This window comes from Aotus nancymaae, unplaced genomic scaffold (genome assembly GCF_030222135.1).
Source record: "Aotus nancymaae isolate 86718 unplaced genomic scaffold, 86718_ANA_hifiasm-v0.15.2.pri h1tg000011l, whole genome shotgun sequence".
NCBI lineage: Eukaryota > Metazoa > Chordata > Mammalia > Primates > Aotidae > Aotus > Aotus nancymaae.
In genome coordinates this window covers 73,495,030-73,511,682 of record NW_026988422.1, presented here as the reverse complement: position 1 = coordinate 73,511,682, position 16,653 = coordinate 73,495,030, and the positions used below count along the sequence as shown (strand labels likewise).

At 42.0% G+C, this 16,653-nt stretch overlaps 1 protein-coding gene and 1 pseudogene across 1 annotated transcript in view; one reads left to right on the top strand and one right to left on the bottom strand.

The window, feature by feature from the left end:
• Positions 1–16,653, bottom strand: part of KCNK13 (potassium two pore domain channel subfamily K member 13) — a 112,514-nt gene that overhangs the window by 73,102 nt on the left and 22,759 nt on the right. The gene's annotated exons all lie outside the window — the stretch shown is intronic.
• Positions 10,790–11,441, top strand: LOC135274189 (cytochrome c-like; annotated as a pseudogene).

Here is a 16,653-nt window from a genome sequence, read left to right as displayed (position 1 = left end):
CTGACAGCCTCTATACCTGCAGTTGCTCATAACAATGTCAGAGGCAACACGCAATCCTGAACATTCCTCACGTGAAAGTTCAACTGCACTGAGAACACTCTGCTTACTGAGAAAGTAGAATGGACTAACGTATTTAAAAATGTCTCATCTCAACTGTATTAACAACCATAGACACAGTGTGTGGGAAGAATCACACAGAAACATAAGCAGTCACTCTGATTAATAGGTGATTTTGTTTTTTAATTTCAAAGGTAAATACGAAATTATTTTCTAAAGATTTGGAGTAGAGTCCTAGTACTCCTTGGGAATGAGAGAGAAAGCAGTAAAGGGGGACAATTCCATTCCAAACGCACTGTAGATGGAGTTTTCTTTTCTTTTTTCTTGTTGAGATGGAGTCTCACTCCGTGGCCCAGGATAGAGTGCAGTGGCGCAGTCTTGGCTCATTGCAACCTCCATCTCCCGGGTTCAAGCGATTCTCCTGCCTCAGCCTCCCAAGTAGCTGAGATTACAGGTGCCTGCCACCATACCCAGCTAATTTTTGTATTTTTAGTAGAGATGGGGTTTCACCATGTTGACCAAGCTGGTTTCGGACTCCTGACCTCAGATGATCCACCTGCCTTGGCCTCCCAGGTGTGAGCCACCACGCCCAGCTGTAAATGGGGTTTTCACAGTCTCCAGAAGGGCTTTCTCTGTGATGTGGCCACACAGATCTTCAGCATGGGTGGTCACATGCTTAATATTGTTATATAAATTACAGCACTTCAAAACTTTAACTTAACTTTACCCTAAGCAATGAGAGTCAAGAAATCAGAGTATTTTTGTTTGCTATTTAAATAAATAAAAATTGAAATAAATAATGCCCATGAAATAGCCATTAAGACAATAACACTGTCTTCTATGTGTTACCTAAAATGACGTGTGGCCCCAGTGGTACTTGGTAACATCCAGGTTTTCTGAATTCGCATTTTAAAGTCTACGAGGAACCCGTAGATGAGTGTGTGGCACATGGAGCACAGAGAGAAGCACGTGAGGCAGATGCATGAGATGCAGGCCCAGAGAGAGGCACACAGAGTCATCCCCTCCCCAGAAGGGAAGTTTCTGCCCTGGAACACTGAGAGACAGAGAGAGAGCCGGACCCTTGTGATGAATTCTTGTTTGCTTATGTTAGTTTGAGTAGGTCTGGATTTAAAGAGTCCCATTTCCTCTTCCTCTGCCCCTCATTATATGCTCATTACTAATAGCTAAAAACTAGATGAGAGACACACGGGGGTTCCTCTACCCTATTCCTTTTTCTAAAGAGGAAAGGTTTTGTGCGATTGTCTTGTTTGTTCGGTATTGTATACTGGACGTGTTGTGCATGGTCTAATCTGATTGCTTAGTCCACAAATGGCAGCTGGTGGGCATTCATATCTGGGGAACATGAGGCTCTGCGTGCTGCAGCTCAACAGGACTTTGACTGTTCTCCCATAAGGGATGGGGAATACGGTTTGTGGCAGTCAATGAGATGGCCGCTGCTATCGTTTGGCTATGGTTTGAGTATGTTCCCACCAAAATCCATGCTGAAATTTGATCCCCAGTGTGGTGGTGGTGGAAGGCAGGGCCTAGAGGGAGGTGTCTGTGTCATGGGCGCAGATCCCTCGTGAATGGCCTGGTGCCATTCCTGTGGCATTGAGTGAGTTCTTGCTTTGGTGAGACTGGACTAGCTTCCATCGGAAAGGATCAGTTCCCTTGATAGTGGGTTGTTATAAAGCCAGAATGTTCCTGGGGTTCATGCCTGTCTGCTTCCCCTGTGACCTTCTCCACCATGTTAAGATGCAGCACAGAAGCCCTTGCCAGAAGCCAGGGTCATGCCCTTGAACCTCCAGCCCGCAGATCTATGAACTAAAGAAACCTGTTTTCTTTATCAATTACCCAGTCTCAGGTATTCTGTTATAGCAACACACAAGGAACTAAAAAGATGAACCAAGTCGGCTGGTTCTATTGGGCAGAGGCATCTCTGGGTGTATGGGAAGGAGGGTTAATGCTAGGAGGTAGAATAAAATATCCCCCACTCCCTTTCCCTGAGTACTTCATGGGGCAGCCATGTTTGTGCTGCTGGATCCAAGCCCCCAAGATTCACCTGACCGGACAAGGGATAGACACCTGACCCCCACATTTAGCCAATCAGATTCTCTCGGGAACGCAACTTGGGATTAAGAAACAGTGGGCAGTCATCGTTAGTTGTTTTAACTGACGGAACAAAAACTCAGGGGCTGAGGGGTGGCCATGAGCAGCCAAGAAAGGGGAGAAGCAGAAAGCATAAGTTAAAAGCTAAAGGAAGAAGCAAAGGCAAGAGACGGAAAAAATGGCTGCCAATTCTTGCTGATTTTCCACTTTCTGGCTTAGAACTCTTGTGAATTTCAAATTTGCTTCCTGCCCTGCAGTTCCATGAACTACCCGAGTATGTATCCTGATAATACAATCTACAATTAGTCTTGACCTAATTCAAGTGAGTTCCTAAAATTTGCAAGCAAAGGGCTATAACTAAGATAATACAGAAAACATGGTCATACATACTGCTAATAAAATTGTTCCTAGTTTTTACAAGAGAATAATTTATCATGTTTCATTGTATTTTGCAAGGAGGACTAAGAATTCAGGCATCTCACCATATGTATTATAAAACACATATTTGGCCTTTGGTTCCTGATGTATAACTCCTAACATCTGTAGAATCTCTAATGTGATGTCTTTTTTATGTTAGCGTTGACTGTTGACTGGCAGCCCCTACGTAGTTTCAGAATGGGGCTGGTCACTAGAAAGACCAAGGCAGGATTACAGAGTTGGGATTTATAGTCCCACACCTCAACCTCCAGGGAGGGGAAAGGGGCTGAAGGCTGAGTTGCTCACCAATGGCCAATGGTTTAATCAGTCATGTCTGTATAATAAAGTCTCCATAAAAATCCAAACGGACATGGTTTGGAGAGCTTCCAGATAGCTGAACGCATAAACATTCCTGGAGGGTGGCTCACCCCAGAAAGGGTTTGGAAGCTCCACACCTCTTCCTAGAGGTGTTATCCTTTGCATCTCTTCATCTGTATCCTTTGTAATATCCTTTACAGTAAACCAGTAAACCTAAGTGTTTCCCTGAGTTCTGTGAGGCACTCTAGCAAAGTAATCAAACCCAAGGAGGGATCCAATTTATAGCTAGCCAGTCGGAAGCACAGGTCAAACATGGAGCTTGCAATTGGCACTTGAAGGTTGGGGAGCAGGTTAGGGACTGAGCCCTTGACCTGTGAGATCTGACGCTATCTCCAGATAGATGGTGCCAGACCTGAACTGAACTGGAAGACATCCAGCTGGTGTCTGCTGCAGAGGACACCAGCTCGCTTGATATGTGGGATAACACTCTCACACATCTGGTCACAGAAACCTTCTGTGTTGATTGTTGTCGACTGACAGAATAGAAAAAAACCAGCTTTAGTTTATCCACTTTTAGACCATCTGAACAAGTTTGAGAATAACTGCTCTAACTTACTGGGAAAAAAAGAGGCCCTTCTAGGGTCTTCACTCAAATATCTGAAAAAAATAAAATAAAATAAAATAAAATAAAATAGCTGATTAGAAGAAGTAGAAGATATGTTGACTATAACACTGGCCCCCAAGGAAGAGCAAAAATCGGGATCACATCAGGAAATTTTGGTGTTTGTTTCAAATGGCGCTACTAAGGCTCTACCTCAGTTCTACTGAATAAAAAGCTCAGTCAAGTAGTTGAGGCAGTTATACATTTTTTTAGTTTCCTAGGAGATCTTGCTGTGCACCCCTCTTAGAAAGAGCCCCTTGATCTCAGCACAAAGGGACATCTGAGAAAAGAAAGGACTCTGGATATCACAGATGAATATAGGGACAAATAAAGCTAGCCACAGTGGTTCCTTGCTGCTGTTGCCTTTTTGATAGAAACACTGTGATTCTCTGCCCATAAAGATGAACCTCAAACATCCAAAAGGGCTTAAATTATATTTGGCACACATTTTTTTGAAGAGGTGGGGTAACACGTCATCCATTTATTTTAAATGCTTTCACCAAAATGGTTAAGTTAAAAACAATTTGGGATAAACACAATTCTAGACAAAACTTTAATTCTTAGAAAAGTCCCTGATAATGAAGCCCATCATCCCCCAGCAGCCAAATAAACCTAGTGGTGCTGTGCTGCCCCTCAAGTGTGAACTGAGTCTTGCTTCCTTTGAGTTGACTTGAGCTGGGACTTGAGTTGACTTGAGCTAGGACTTGGTCTGGCATAGACACAAGAAGAGGAAGGAAGTTCAGCAAGCACTCCATACTCTGATGTTGACTCATAGCTTATGAGAAATGAGAATCAGTTTTATTATGAAATTCAAGCCCTTTGTACTTGCCTTACTGGTGAAAAATCAAGTGCGCCACAACTAGACAAGTGTTATGACTGGCTCATAGTACTCTCTGGCCGTCAGAAGAAACAATTATTTTGGGAGGTCATGTGAATACCTGGTTCTCATTCAGTGGAGACAAAGAAAGGGCCCAGGGACATTATAGTCAAAGCATTTGGGATGTAGTTTCCATTGATTCATCCACTCTGGAAATATTTACTGGAGGCCTATGGCATGCCAGCCCTGTGCAAGGTGCAAACACACAAGTGCATGAGATAGAGACAGACAAGGAGCTCCTGGTTCCATGCAGACAGCATGACCTCAGAGATGTCTGGGAGACTCCTCACCCTTCTCCATGGAGTGAAAGCTCAAGCAGAAGTTAAGAGATCTGATGTCATGAGAGAAAGAGGCCAGAGGTGGAAAATGGCACCCTCCAAATCCCATTAAAACAAATACCAATACAGCAAGTCAATTATATAATAAACCAGTATTACCAAATGCCAAGCACTTATTCAGTTATAGAATAAGTATATTCAAGGCAATCCAAGTATCAAGAAAGACTTAGGACTGTATTCCAGAGTTCCAGGAACGAGGATTTGATGTAAATCTCCACCCATGAACAAGGAAAGTTTAGAACGCTGTGAGAGGAGGGCTGGGAGGGATCCCGCCCGATAGAACTGAGACAGCCTATAATGTTCTCTGCAAGTGAATGGGAGACAGAGAATATCCACAGGAAACCTCAAATAACCCCAAGCACCATCTGCTCTCCATGGGGACCCCTTTAGCCCTTTCGCAACAATTCCACTTCATCTAATTTAGGCTGGGCACACTGGGGAGGACCAGGGGTGCCTTGGAATATAGCATCAAAAGCATCCATCCTGCTTCCTGACTTGCCCCAGATTTGTTTAAAATGTAGAGGCGACAAAGAGAAATCAGGGCAATAGTAACAGGCTTTTATTCAGAAAACTATCAAGGAAGGATAAAATCAAGTGGAAATGGAACTGACTCCATCTCCAACTGATATTGTTGCGAGTTAATTTTCTTCATCAGTGCTGGGAGGACAATAGCAATTCCATACCATGTGCTCCGGGAACATTCTGCTCAACTAGTTAATTAGTTCACAATACAATCTGAGGCTTTGAGGGTGATATAGACATTTAGAAGAAGTGGGGGGCCTGGAGCCAGGTAGACCTGCCTCTCTTTCTGCTGGCTGTGCAGTAAGGAGCGAATTTCCTGTCTCAGTTTCCTGGAGTGTCGTTGTGAGGATCCAATGAGATGATGCAGATACATTAACACTTAGTGTAGTGCCTGGCTCAACACATTTAATTACTGGAATTGGGGCCCCTAATTGGAGTGTCTGCCCCATACCCAGAGGAAGCTTAGCATCCAGCACAAATTAGGGGTCTAATAAATGGTGGGTATTTAGTCTCTCCCTTGCCTGTTTCTGAGTATCATGATGCACTTTTTTTTTTTTTTTTTTTTTGAGACGGGGTCTCACTCTGTCACCCAGGCTGGAGTGCAGTAGCACAGTCATGGCTCACTGCAGCCTCGACCTCCTGGGCTCAAGCAAACCTCCCACTTCAGCCTCCTGAGTAGCTGGGACTACAGGCATGCACTATCATACCCAGCTAATTTTTTACTTTTTGAAGAGATAGCGGTCTCACTATGTTGTCCAGGCTGGTCTCAAACTCCTCCCGCCTCGGTCTCCCAAAATGTTGGGATTACAGGCATGAGCTATCAACCCTGGCCTTGTGATGCTTCTTTAAAAGCAGAGAAATGAAAACACTCAATTCTGAAAAGCTGATCTTCTGTATCTTTTGATCCCGCCCATCCTCTTAATCACTAGAGGGTTTTCCTGGTCCTCCAAAATGCTCCCTTTGACCTCTGTTCTCCATGTTCCCTTATCTCTTGCCTGCAAGCCTCAGTATTGTTCCTTCTTTTTAACTGTGCCCTTACTGCATCTGTATTTAATAAACTACATTTACCCCATGACAAACCCTCTTCTCCTTTCATTCAGTATCAATTATTAGAAAGAAAAACCTGCATGGAAGAATGCGGTTTAGCAGTGGGTTTCTCTCTGCCTCCCAAACAACATGGAATTGTTCACAGAAGAGTCACTAAAAATATCTTGCCAGGTTAATGTTTGCAAAAAGTGTCTTTAAAAATGGAGCCCCCTTTCCCAAAATGAAATTGATAATTCATAAACAACAGCATTCTTGCCAACGTTTAGATAAATATATAATAATTCAATTCTTAACATACCAACCACTGCTTTTCTGACGGTCTTCTCCTTCTCCCCTGGCAGCACTGGTAACTCCAGGACTCTCCCCACAGACTCTGTTTCAAACCTCACATTCCTAAATCATCTGCAGGAGCACTCTAACCCACCAAAAAGAGGGTACTGGAATGTCTTATACCCTCCCTGCATCACTGTCTGCATGGAACTGATAAATAATGAGGCATCTGGCATGTCCAGTGTTCTGCATTCCAGGTTTAAGAGCAGTCTTTCTCCCAGAAACAGACATTTGGGCGTTATCCAAAATCAACATGGACGGTATCCAACAAGACCTTAGAGATGCTATTTTTCTTTGACTGTGCTGCGTCAACTGCTTACTGTATAGGACTTGATACATTTTTAATGACTGTACTGAGTTTCCTCTGAACTTGTCACTTTTCACCATTTCCAGTTAGTGGGTCTTAATTTCCCATAGGAAAACCTTTAGCTAGCCACAGAGTTCATTCTTTACCAGTTCCATCCTCATTAATTAAATATCCTAAGTGCAAAAGCTCTTGTGCCTACTGATTTGGGACACCCAGAGGGAAATCAACAAGAATGGAATAAAATCTCCATATACCCCATCAGGAAAATCACGACTGTTCCATGATCAAACTGGAAGCAATTAAAAAATACATATCATGTGGGGTCATCTAACTCTTTCTTGAGTTTCTGATTAAAAATCTAGGTGATAAGATCACTTGGTTCTTACATCTCAGAGACAAGGGGAATCTCAGCACTTAAGCCAAGGGACAAGAAGAGATCAAACACAGAGATGAATGGCAGATGACACTCAGCTTAGGTGGGTGGGACCAAAGTAAGCACAGAGCTCCCCATATTAGTCTGTTTTCATGGTGCTGATAAAGACATACTTGAGACTGGGAAAAAGAAGAGGTTTAATAGACTCACAGTTCCACATGGCTGGGGAGGCCTCACAATCGTGGAAGAAGGCAAGGAGAAGCAAGTCACGCCTTACATGGATAGTGGCAGGCAAAGAGAGCTTGTGCAGGGAAACTCCTGTTTTTAAAATGATCAGGTCTCATGAGACTCATTCTCTATCAGAAAAACAGCATGGGAAAACCCACCCCCATGATTCAATTGCCTCCCACTGGGTTCCTCCCATGACACATGGGAATTGTGGGAGTCACAATTCAAGATGAGATTTGAGCGAGGACACAGAGCCAAACCATACCATTCTGCCCCAGCCCCTCCCAATGTCATGTCCTCACATTCCAAAACCAATCATGCCTTCCCAACAGTCCCCCTAAATCTTAACTCATTTCAGCATTAACTCAAAAGTCCACAGTCCAATGTCTCATCTGAGACAAGGCAAGTTCCTTCTGCTATAAGCCTGTAAAATCAAAAGCAAGTTAGTTCTTCCTAAATACAGTGTGGGTTCAGGCATGCGTATACCCACTCCAAATGGGAGAAATTGGCCAAAACAAAGGGGCTACAGGCCCCATGCAAGTCTGACATCCTGCAGGGCATTCGAATCTTAGATAGAGCTCCAAAATGATCTCCTGTGACTCCAGGTCTCGCATCCAGGTCATGCTGATGCAAGAGGTGTGTTCCCATGGTCTTGGGAAGCTCCGCCCCTGTGGCTTTGCAGGACACAGCCTCCTTTCTGGCTACTTTCATGGATGGTATTGAGTGTCTGTGACTCTTCCAGGCAGATGGTGCAAGCTGTCAGTGGATTGACCATTCTGGGGTCTGGAGGACAGTGGCTCTCTTCTCACAGCTCCATTAGGTGGTGCCTGAATAGGGACTCTGTGTGGGGGCTCCAACCCCACATTTCCCTTCTGTATTGCCCTAGCAGACTTTCTCCATGAGAGCCCTTCCCTTACAGCAAAATTCTGCCTTGACATCCAGGCATTTCCATACATCCTCTGAAATCTAGGCAGAGATTCCCAAACTTCAATTCTTGACCTCTGTGCACTTGAAGTCTCAACACCACATGGAAACTGCCAAGGCTTGAGGCTTGTACCCTCTGAAACCATGGCCTGAGCTGTACCTTGGCCCCTTTTAGTCATGGCTGCATTGGCTGGGAAGCAGGGCAACAAATCTCTAGACTGCACATAGCACAGGGACCTTGGGCCTAGCCCATAAAACCATTATTTTTCTAGGCCTCAGGGCCTGTGATGGGAGGGGCTGCTGTGAAGACCTCTGACATGCCCTGGAGACATTTTCCCCATTGTCTTGGGGATTAACATTCAGCTCCTCATTACTTATGCAAATTTCTGCAGTCAGCTTGAATTTCTCCTCAGAAGATGGGATTTTCTTTTCTATCAAATTGTCAGGCTGCAAATTTTCCAAACTTTTATGCTCTGTTTCCCTTATAAAACTGAATGCCTTTAACAGCACCTAAGTCAACTCCTGAATGCCTTGCTGCTTAGAGATTTCTTCTGCCAAATACCCTAAATAGTCTCTCTCAAGTTCAAAGTTCCACAAATCTCTAGGGCAGGGGAAAAGTGCCTCGAGTCTCTTTGCCAAAACATAACAAGAGTCACCTTTGCTCCAGTTCCCAACAAGTCCCTCATCTCTATCTGAGACCACCTCAGCCTGGACCTTATTGTTCATATCACTATCAGCATTTTTGCCAAAGCCATTTAACAAGTCTCTAAGAAGTTCCAAACTTTCCCACATTTTCCTGTCTTTTTCTGATCCCTCCAAACTGTTCTAACCTTTGCCTGTTACCCAGTTTCAAGTTTGTTTCCACATTTTCAAGTATCTTTTCAGCAATGCCCCACTCCACTGGTACCAATTTACTCTATTAATCTGTTTTCACACTGCTGATAAAGACATACCCAAGACTGGGAAGAAAAAGAGACTTAATGGACTTACAGTTCCACGTAGCTGAAGAAGCCTTACAATCATGGCAGAAGGCAAGGAGGAGCAAGTCACATCTTACATGGATGGAAGCAGGCAAAGAGAGCGTGTGCAGGGAAACTCCTGTTTTTAAAACCATCAGATCTCATGAGACTCATTCTGTATCACGAGAACAGCACAGGAAAGACTCAACCCCATAATTAAATCACCTCCCACCACATTCCTCCCATGACACTTGAGAATTGTGGGAGTTACAATTAAAGATAAGATTTGGGCAGGGACACAACCAAACCATATCGCTCCTCAGAGGGACCATCGAACCTCCTCTTCAGTGAATGGCGGGCATGGAGGAATGTGGGCCTGATACTGCCAAATTTTCCATTTTCCCAAGAGAAATCAGGAATCTAGATTTTGACTGGGAAATCTGACATTTAAAAGTTTACAATGGGGCTGGGCATGGTGGCTCATGGCTGTAATCCCAGCACTTTGGGAGGCCAAGGCAGGCAGATCACGAGGTCAAGAGATCGACAACATCCTGGCCAACCTGGTGAAACTAAAAATACAAAAATTAGCTGGGCGTGGTGGCACATGCCTCTAGTCCCAGCTACTTGGGAGGCTGAGGCAGGAGAATCCCTTGAACCCTGGAGGCGGAGGTTGCAGTGAGCCGAGATGGTACCACTGCACTCCAGCCTGGAGACAGAGCAAAACTCTTTCTCAAAAAAAAAAAAAAAAGTTGACAATGAATTCAGATTTTCTCAGGCACTCTGAGGTTCACAGCAGTGAGCTGGAGCTGGCTGGGAAAGTCCCCTGAGAGCCGACTGTGCACATCTCTTCCCTATTCTGCCTTCTGCCTTCAGCAACTTCACTTTTGTGGCTTGAAACCAGTCAGTGTGGGAATATTTACACCACAGAAATAGGCAAATGCTATGAATCAGAGCTTACTTACTTTCTTTCTTTTTTTTTTTAAGGTTGTTGTTAAACACCTACCAACTCATCAACATCTATAGACCTAATAAAGCATGTTGCCTTTGGTCCAAGGCCAACGACAATTTCTAATTTAAACTTAAGCAAGAAGCCAGCATAGGCAACATGGTGAAACCTCATCTCTACTAAAAATACAAAAATTAGCCAGGCATCGTGGCACATGCCTGTAATCCCAGTTATTCAGGAGGCTGAGGTGAGAATCACTTGAATCCAGGATGTGGAGGTTGTAGTGAGCTGAGATTGCACCACTGCACTCCAGCCTGGGTGATAGAGTAAGACTCTGTCTCAAAAAATTAAAAAATAGAGAGAGTGGGACGTCCGGCTTCTGAGCGGTAACCTTTGTTGCGCTAATGACGAAAAAGAATTAAATATGGGTGATGTTGAGAAAGGCAAGAGGATTTTTATTCAGAAGTGTTCCCAATGTCACACCGTGGAAAAGGGAGGCAAGCACAAGACTGGGCCTAATCTCCATGGTATCTTTGGGCAGAAGACAGGTCAGGCCTCTGGATTCACTTACACTGAAGCCAATAAGAACAAAGGCATCCTCTAGGGAGAGGATACACTGATGGAATATTTGGAGAATCCCAAGAAGTATATCCCTGGAACAAAAATGATCTTTGTCGGCATTAAGAAGAAGGGAGAAAGGGAAGACTTAATAGCTTATCTCAAAAAAGCTACTAATGAGTAATAATTGGCCACTGCCCTATTTATTATGAAACAAATGTCTCATGACTTTTTTATGTGTACCATACTTTACTAGATCTCATACACCAGAATTTACATCATGAATGACTGACAGAATATTTTGTTGGGCAGTCCTGATTTAAAACTAAGACTGGCTTGTGGTTAAATGAATATGTTCAGTTTTTGGATTTTAATAGTAATTCCAATTTAGTAAATTCTATCACTGTTTACCCCTTCTAAAGATATGATTAGACTTCGTTAGTAATGTTAAACTTTTCGCAAAGATGGTGAGTGCCATCTTCAAACTCACTGGAGATTGTTTTACATTTAGATTTATATAACTGGTTATGTGAATATATTTAAATATGGGGGAAATTCCTTCACTGTCTCAGAACCAAGCAAGATTCACCTGTGTTTTGTGTTCATTTGCCTCTTAAAGGCAAGGGTTGAAGGGGGGGTAGCAATGGCTACTTTATATTTTTGGCCTTAACTATGCCAATCTAATTAGAATTCCCTGTATTTAAAATGGTGTCTTTTACTATTGAAAGGCATTTTGTGTGGTTTATGTGTAATATCAAAAATTATTTAACACTTCACACATTTTATAGATGATCTATAAGGTCACGTGCTTTTAAAATAGTAGCCAATTAAACTTCACTCTTGGATTCTTTACAATCTAAGTCAAACTAAGTTATAATTTAGGATTGTCTTTAAACAGCCATTCAGAAACAAAACTGTACAACTGCTGTGTATTTGTGATTGGGAATGGTGCTTTTGCCGACTTAAAAGGATTAAAGTAGAGGAGATATACACAAATTTAAAAATGATGTGTGATCATAAGACTTAAGATAATTAAAAATAAAACCACAGATCATGGAAAAAAGATTAAAAAATAAAAATAAATAAATAAACTTAAGCAAGAAGTAGTATTAAATCACCATGAAACAATACTATATATTCAAAAATTGGCATTTACAGCCAAGTGTTCATGGCATGCTGAAACCATGGGGTAGATGGTGGGCTAAGAGCCAGAAGGACATCATCGCTAGCTGAGAACGACATCATCACTAGCTGAGAAGGCAGAGACAAGGGAGCAGGGTGGGAACTTTGAACAAAGTCCCCTACACTATACAAAGAGTACTCTATAAATAGGACATTTCCAAATGCTGGCGTCTTCCCCCACTGCTCTAAGGGACTATGGTAAATTATGCTGCTAATGATGACCCTCAGCACCTGGCAACATCCGGAAACAGCTTCTGAATCATCACAAAGAGCTGAGATTACGCATAGTGATTGAGCAATGATGTGTTTCAAGTCTGTTTTTGAAACAACCACAAGTGGATGAATGCCCTATCATGAGAAAGAGGGATGGAGGCAGTGGCAGGTTCCCTTTTTCACTTCAAAACCAGCCTAACTTTGGTCTGATTCTCAATTCCTGTTTTCTGCTATGTGCAGCCTTCAGCAGTCTAGGGAAGTGTACTGGTCCCTTCTTAGAATAATTTATTTTTAATGAATGAAATAAAATACATGAAATTACAAAAGCAGCTGTATTAAAACACAGTTACTAAACAATGAAACAAGTGTGTGACACATTAAATGTGCTTTATTATTAAATCATGACATAACAGCTCACGGCTGTAATCCCAGTGCTTTGGGAGGCCGAGGCAGGCAGATTGCTTGAGTGCAGGAGTTTGAAACCGGCCTGGGCAACATAGTGAGATCCCATCTCAAGTTAAAAAATATCTATGTATTTATATACAGATATGTTTATAAAATGAAATAACAAGATTAGGGCTAATCACCACCATGATTTGAAGGTAGTGGTCACGGTGAAGGATAAGGGATCTGCTGTGACTGTCAAGTGGAGAGAGCAGATGTGTGATTTCACTGGTGCCAAAATTACAAGCCCTGCTCATCCTGTGTCGGGATTCATTCATCATTCATCGTCGGAGGACATGCTCAAGGTTAGTCAGTCAGGGGTTAGTTGGATGCTAGTAACATAAAGATGATGCCATCCACATTTACAGATGCTCTGAATTCTATCCATGGGCCCAGCTTAAGAACTCCTGTAGTCAGGTTGGGCCAACAGTAAGAACTCAATACATTCTGACTGAACAAACTGAACTTTACATTTTTTACAGGATGAGTGCTTGGTGTGGTTCTAAGGAGATAAGAAGGGAAGAAAGACACTGTTCAAACCTAGCATGGGACACCCAGACATCTTCCTTAGTATACAACCTGGCAGCCCCGTTTCTTCAGAACAATAGCCTGCAACATATATTCATCAGTAACATCAAATAAAACACAAAAAATCCACTGATGGCAAAAAGAAATACTGAACCAGATATAGACCAATGGAACAGAACAGAGGCCTTGGAAGTAATGCCACACACCTACAACCATCTGATCTTTGACAAACCTGACAAAAACAAGCAATGGGGAAAAGATTCCCTGTTTAATAAATGGTGTTGGGAAAACTGGCTAACCATGTGCAGAAAGCTGAAATTGGATCCCTTCCTTACACCTTATACAAAAATTAACTCCAGATGGATTAAGATTTAAATATAAAGATCTAACACCATAAAAACCCTAGAAGAAAACATAGGCAATATCACTAAGGACATAGGCATAGGCAAAGACTTCATATTTAAAACACCAAAGGCAATGGCAACAAAAGCCAAAATAGACAAACGGGATCTAATTAAACTTAAGAACTTCTGCACAGCAAAAGAAACAATCATTAGAGTGAACTGGCAACCAACAGAACGGGAAAATTTTTGCAAGCTACCCATCTGACAAAGGGCTAATATCCAGAATCTACAAAGAACTAAAACAAATTTACAAGAAAAAAAACAACCCCATCAAAAAGTAGGCAAAGGATATGAAGAGGCACTTTTCAAAAGAAGACATTTATGCAGCCAACAAACATATGAAAAAATGCTTATCATCACTGATCATTAGAGAAATGCAAATCAAAACCACACTGAGATACCATCTCATGCCAGTTAGAATAGTGATCATTAAAAAATCTGGAGACAACAGATGCTGGACAGAATGTGGAGAAGTAGGAACGCTTTTACACTGTTGGTGGGAGTGTAAATTAGTTCAACCATTGTGGAAGACAGTGTGGTGATTCCTCAAGGATCTAGAAATAGAAATACAATTTGACCCAGCAATCCCATTACTGGGCATATACCCAAAGGATTATAAACCATTCTATTATAAAGACACGTGCACATGTATGTTCATTGCGGCACTGTTTACAATAGCAAAGACTTGAAACCAGCCCAAATGCCCATCAAGGATAGACTGGATAAAGAAAATGTGGCACATATACACCATGGAATACTATGCAACCATAAAAAAGGATGAGTTCATGTCCTTTGCAGTGACATGGATGAATCCGGAAACCATCATTCTTAGCAAACTGACACAAGAGCAGGAAATCAAACACCACATGTTCTCACTCATAAGTGGGTGTTGAACAATGAGAACATCTGGACACAGGGAGAGGAATGTCACACACTGGGGCCTGTTGGGGGGTGGGGAGGCTAGGGGAGCGATAGCAGGGGGTGGGGAGGTTGGGGAGGGATAACATTAGGAGAAATACCTAACGTAGGTGATGGGGGAATGGAGGCAGCAAACCACCATGGCAAGTGTATACCTATGTAACAATCCTGCAAGATCTGCCTATGTACCCCAGAACTTAGAATATAATTTAAAAAAAAAATACTGAACTAGGGCCATAAGTTTTATTTCAGTTTTCACTAGAATTTTGACCATCTTGGAGGCTACCCACCACTTCTCCCAATTTAAATCATGGCTGAACGAAGTCTAAATCGAATTTTACCACCTACTAGCTGTGTGACTTTAGGCAAGCTATGTAACTTCTGTGCTTCAGTTTTCTCACCTATAGAATGGGGGAAAATAATAACAAATGTGTGACACATTAAATGTGCTTTATTATTAAACATGAAATAACAGCCTGGGCAAGGTGTTTGAGACCAGCCTGGGCAACACAGTGAGACCTCATCTGAATTTAAAATATATAAATACATACATATATATTTATAAATGAAATAACCTCACAGGGTGAAAGCTTATGTAGAGCTCTTAATGTAGTACCACAGGAGAGAAAAAACATAGTATATGTTAGCTGTGAGAATAAGGTTCTTGCAAATTAACTAACAATATTTAAATTTAAAAATTCTCCAAAACTTGGCAGTACCTATACATATTTACAATTTAAATATTTCAATGAAAATATGGTTTATAAAGCAGTTGTGCTAGAAAATAATTAGGAACAACCTATGTCTTACAATAGGAGGAACGGTTAAATTAATGAACATCCATACCATGCTTATGTATCCTGGGCAACCTCAGAAAGATACAAGAAGTATGAATGAACATGTCCCAACTAATTCTACAGATCTATAGTATTATCTTGATATCAAAACAGGACAAAGGGCACAAAAAAGAAAAAAGGTAGATGAATATACATATATATACACACACATACATATATATACACATACATATATATACACACACATATATGTATGTACGTTAAAATATTGTTTAATGTGTGTGTATATATACTTATATATACACATACATATACACATACACACACACACACACACAATTTTTTTTCCAGACAGAGTCTCACTCTGTCACCCAGGCTGCAGTGCAATGGTCCAATCTCCACTCACTGAAACCTCCGCCTTGGTTCCAGCGATTCTTCTGCCTCAGCCTCCTGAGTAGCTGGGAATATAGGCACACACCACCATGCCTGGCTAATTTTTATATTTTTAGTAGAGATGGTGTTTTGCCATGTGGACCAGGTTGGTCTTGAACTCCTGACCTCAGGTGATCCACCCACCTCGGCCTCCCAAAGTGCTAGGATAACAGGAGTAAGCCACTGTGCCTGGCCTATTTCTTTTGAATGCTGATGCAATCCTAAACAAATCCTAAACAAAATACTAGCAAACCAAATACAGCAACATATTAAAAAATTATACACCATAATCACATAGGATTTATTCCAGAAGTCTGAGATTGATTTAATATCTAAAAATCAGGCTGGGCACAGTGGTTCATACCTGTAATCCCAGCACTTTGGGAGGCTGAGGTGGGTGGATCGCCTGAGGCCAGGGGTTCGAGACCAGCCTGCTCAACATGGCGAAACCCCATCTCTACTAAAAATAGAAAAAATGAGCTGGGCGTGGTGCCACATGCCTGTAATCCTGGCTACTTTGGAGGCTGGGGAAAAAGAATCACTTGAACCTGGGAGGCAGAAGTTGCAGTGAGCCAAGATTGCACCACTGCACTCCAGCCTGGGATACACAGGGAAACTCCATCTCAAAATAAATAAGTAAATAAAAATTAATGCAAAACATTATATAAATAGCATACAAAAATAAAACCACATGATCATCTCAATAGATGAGGAAAAAGAATTTGGTAAAAATCTAACAGCTCTTTGTGATGAAAACATTCAAC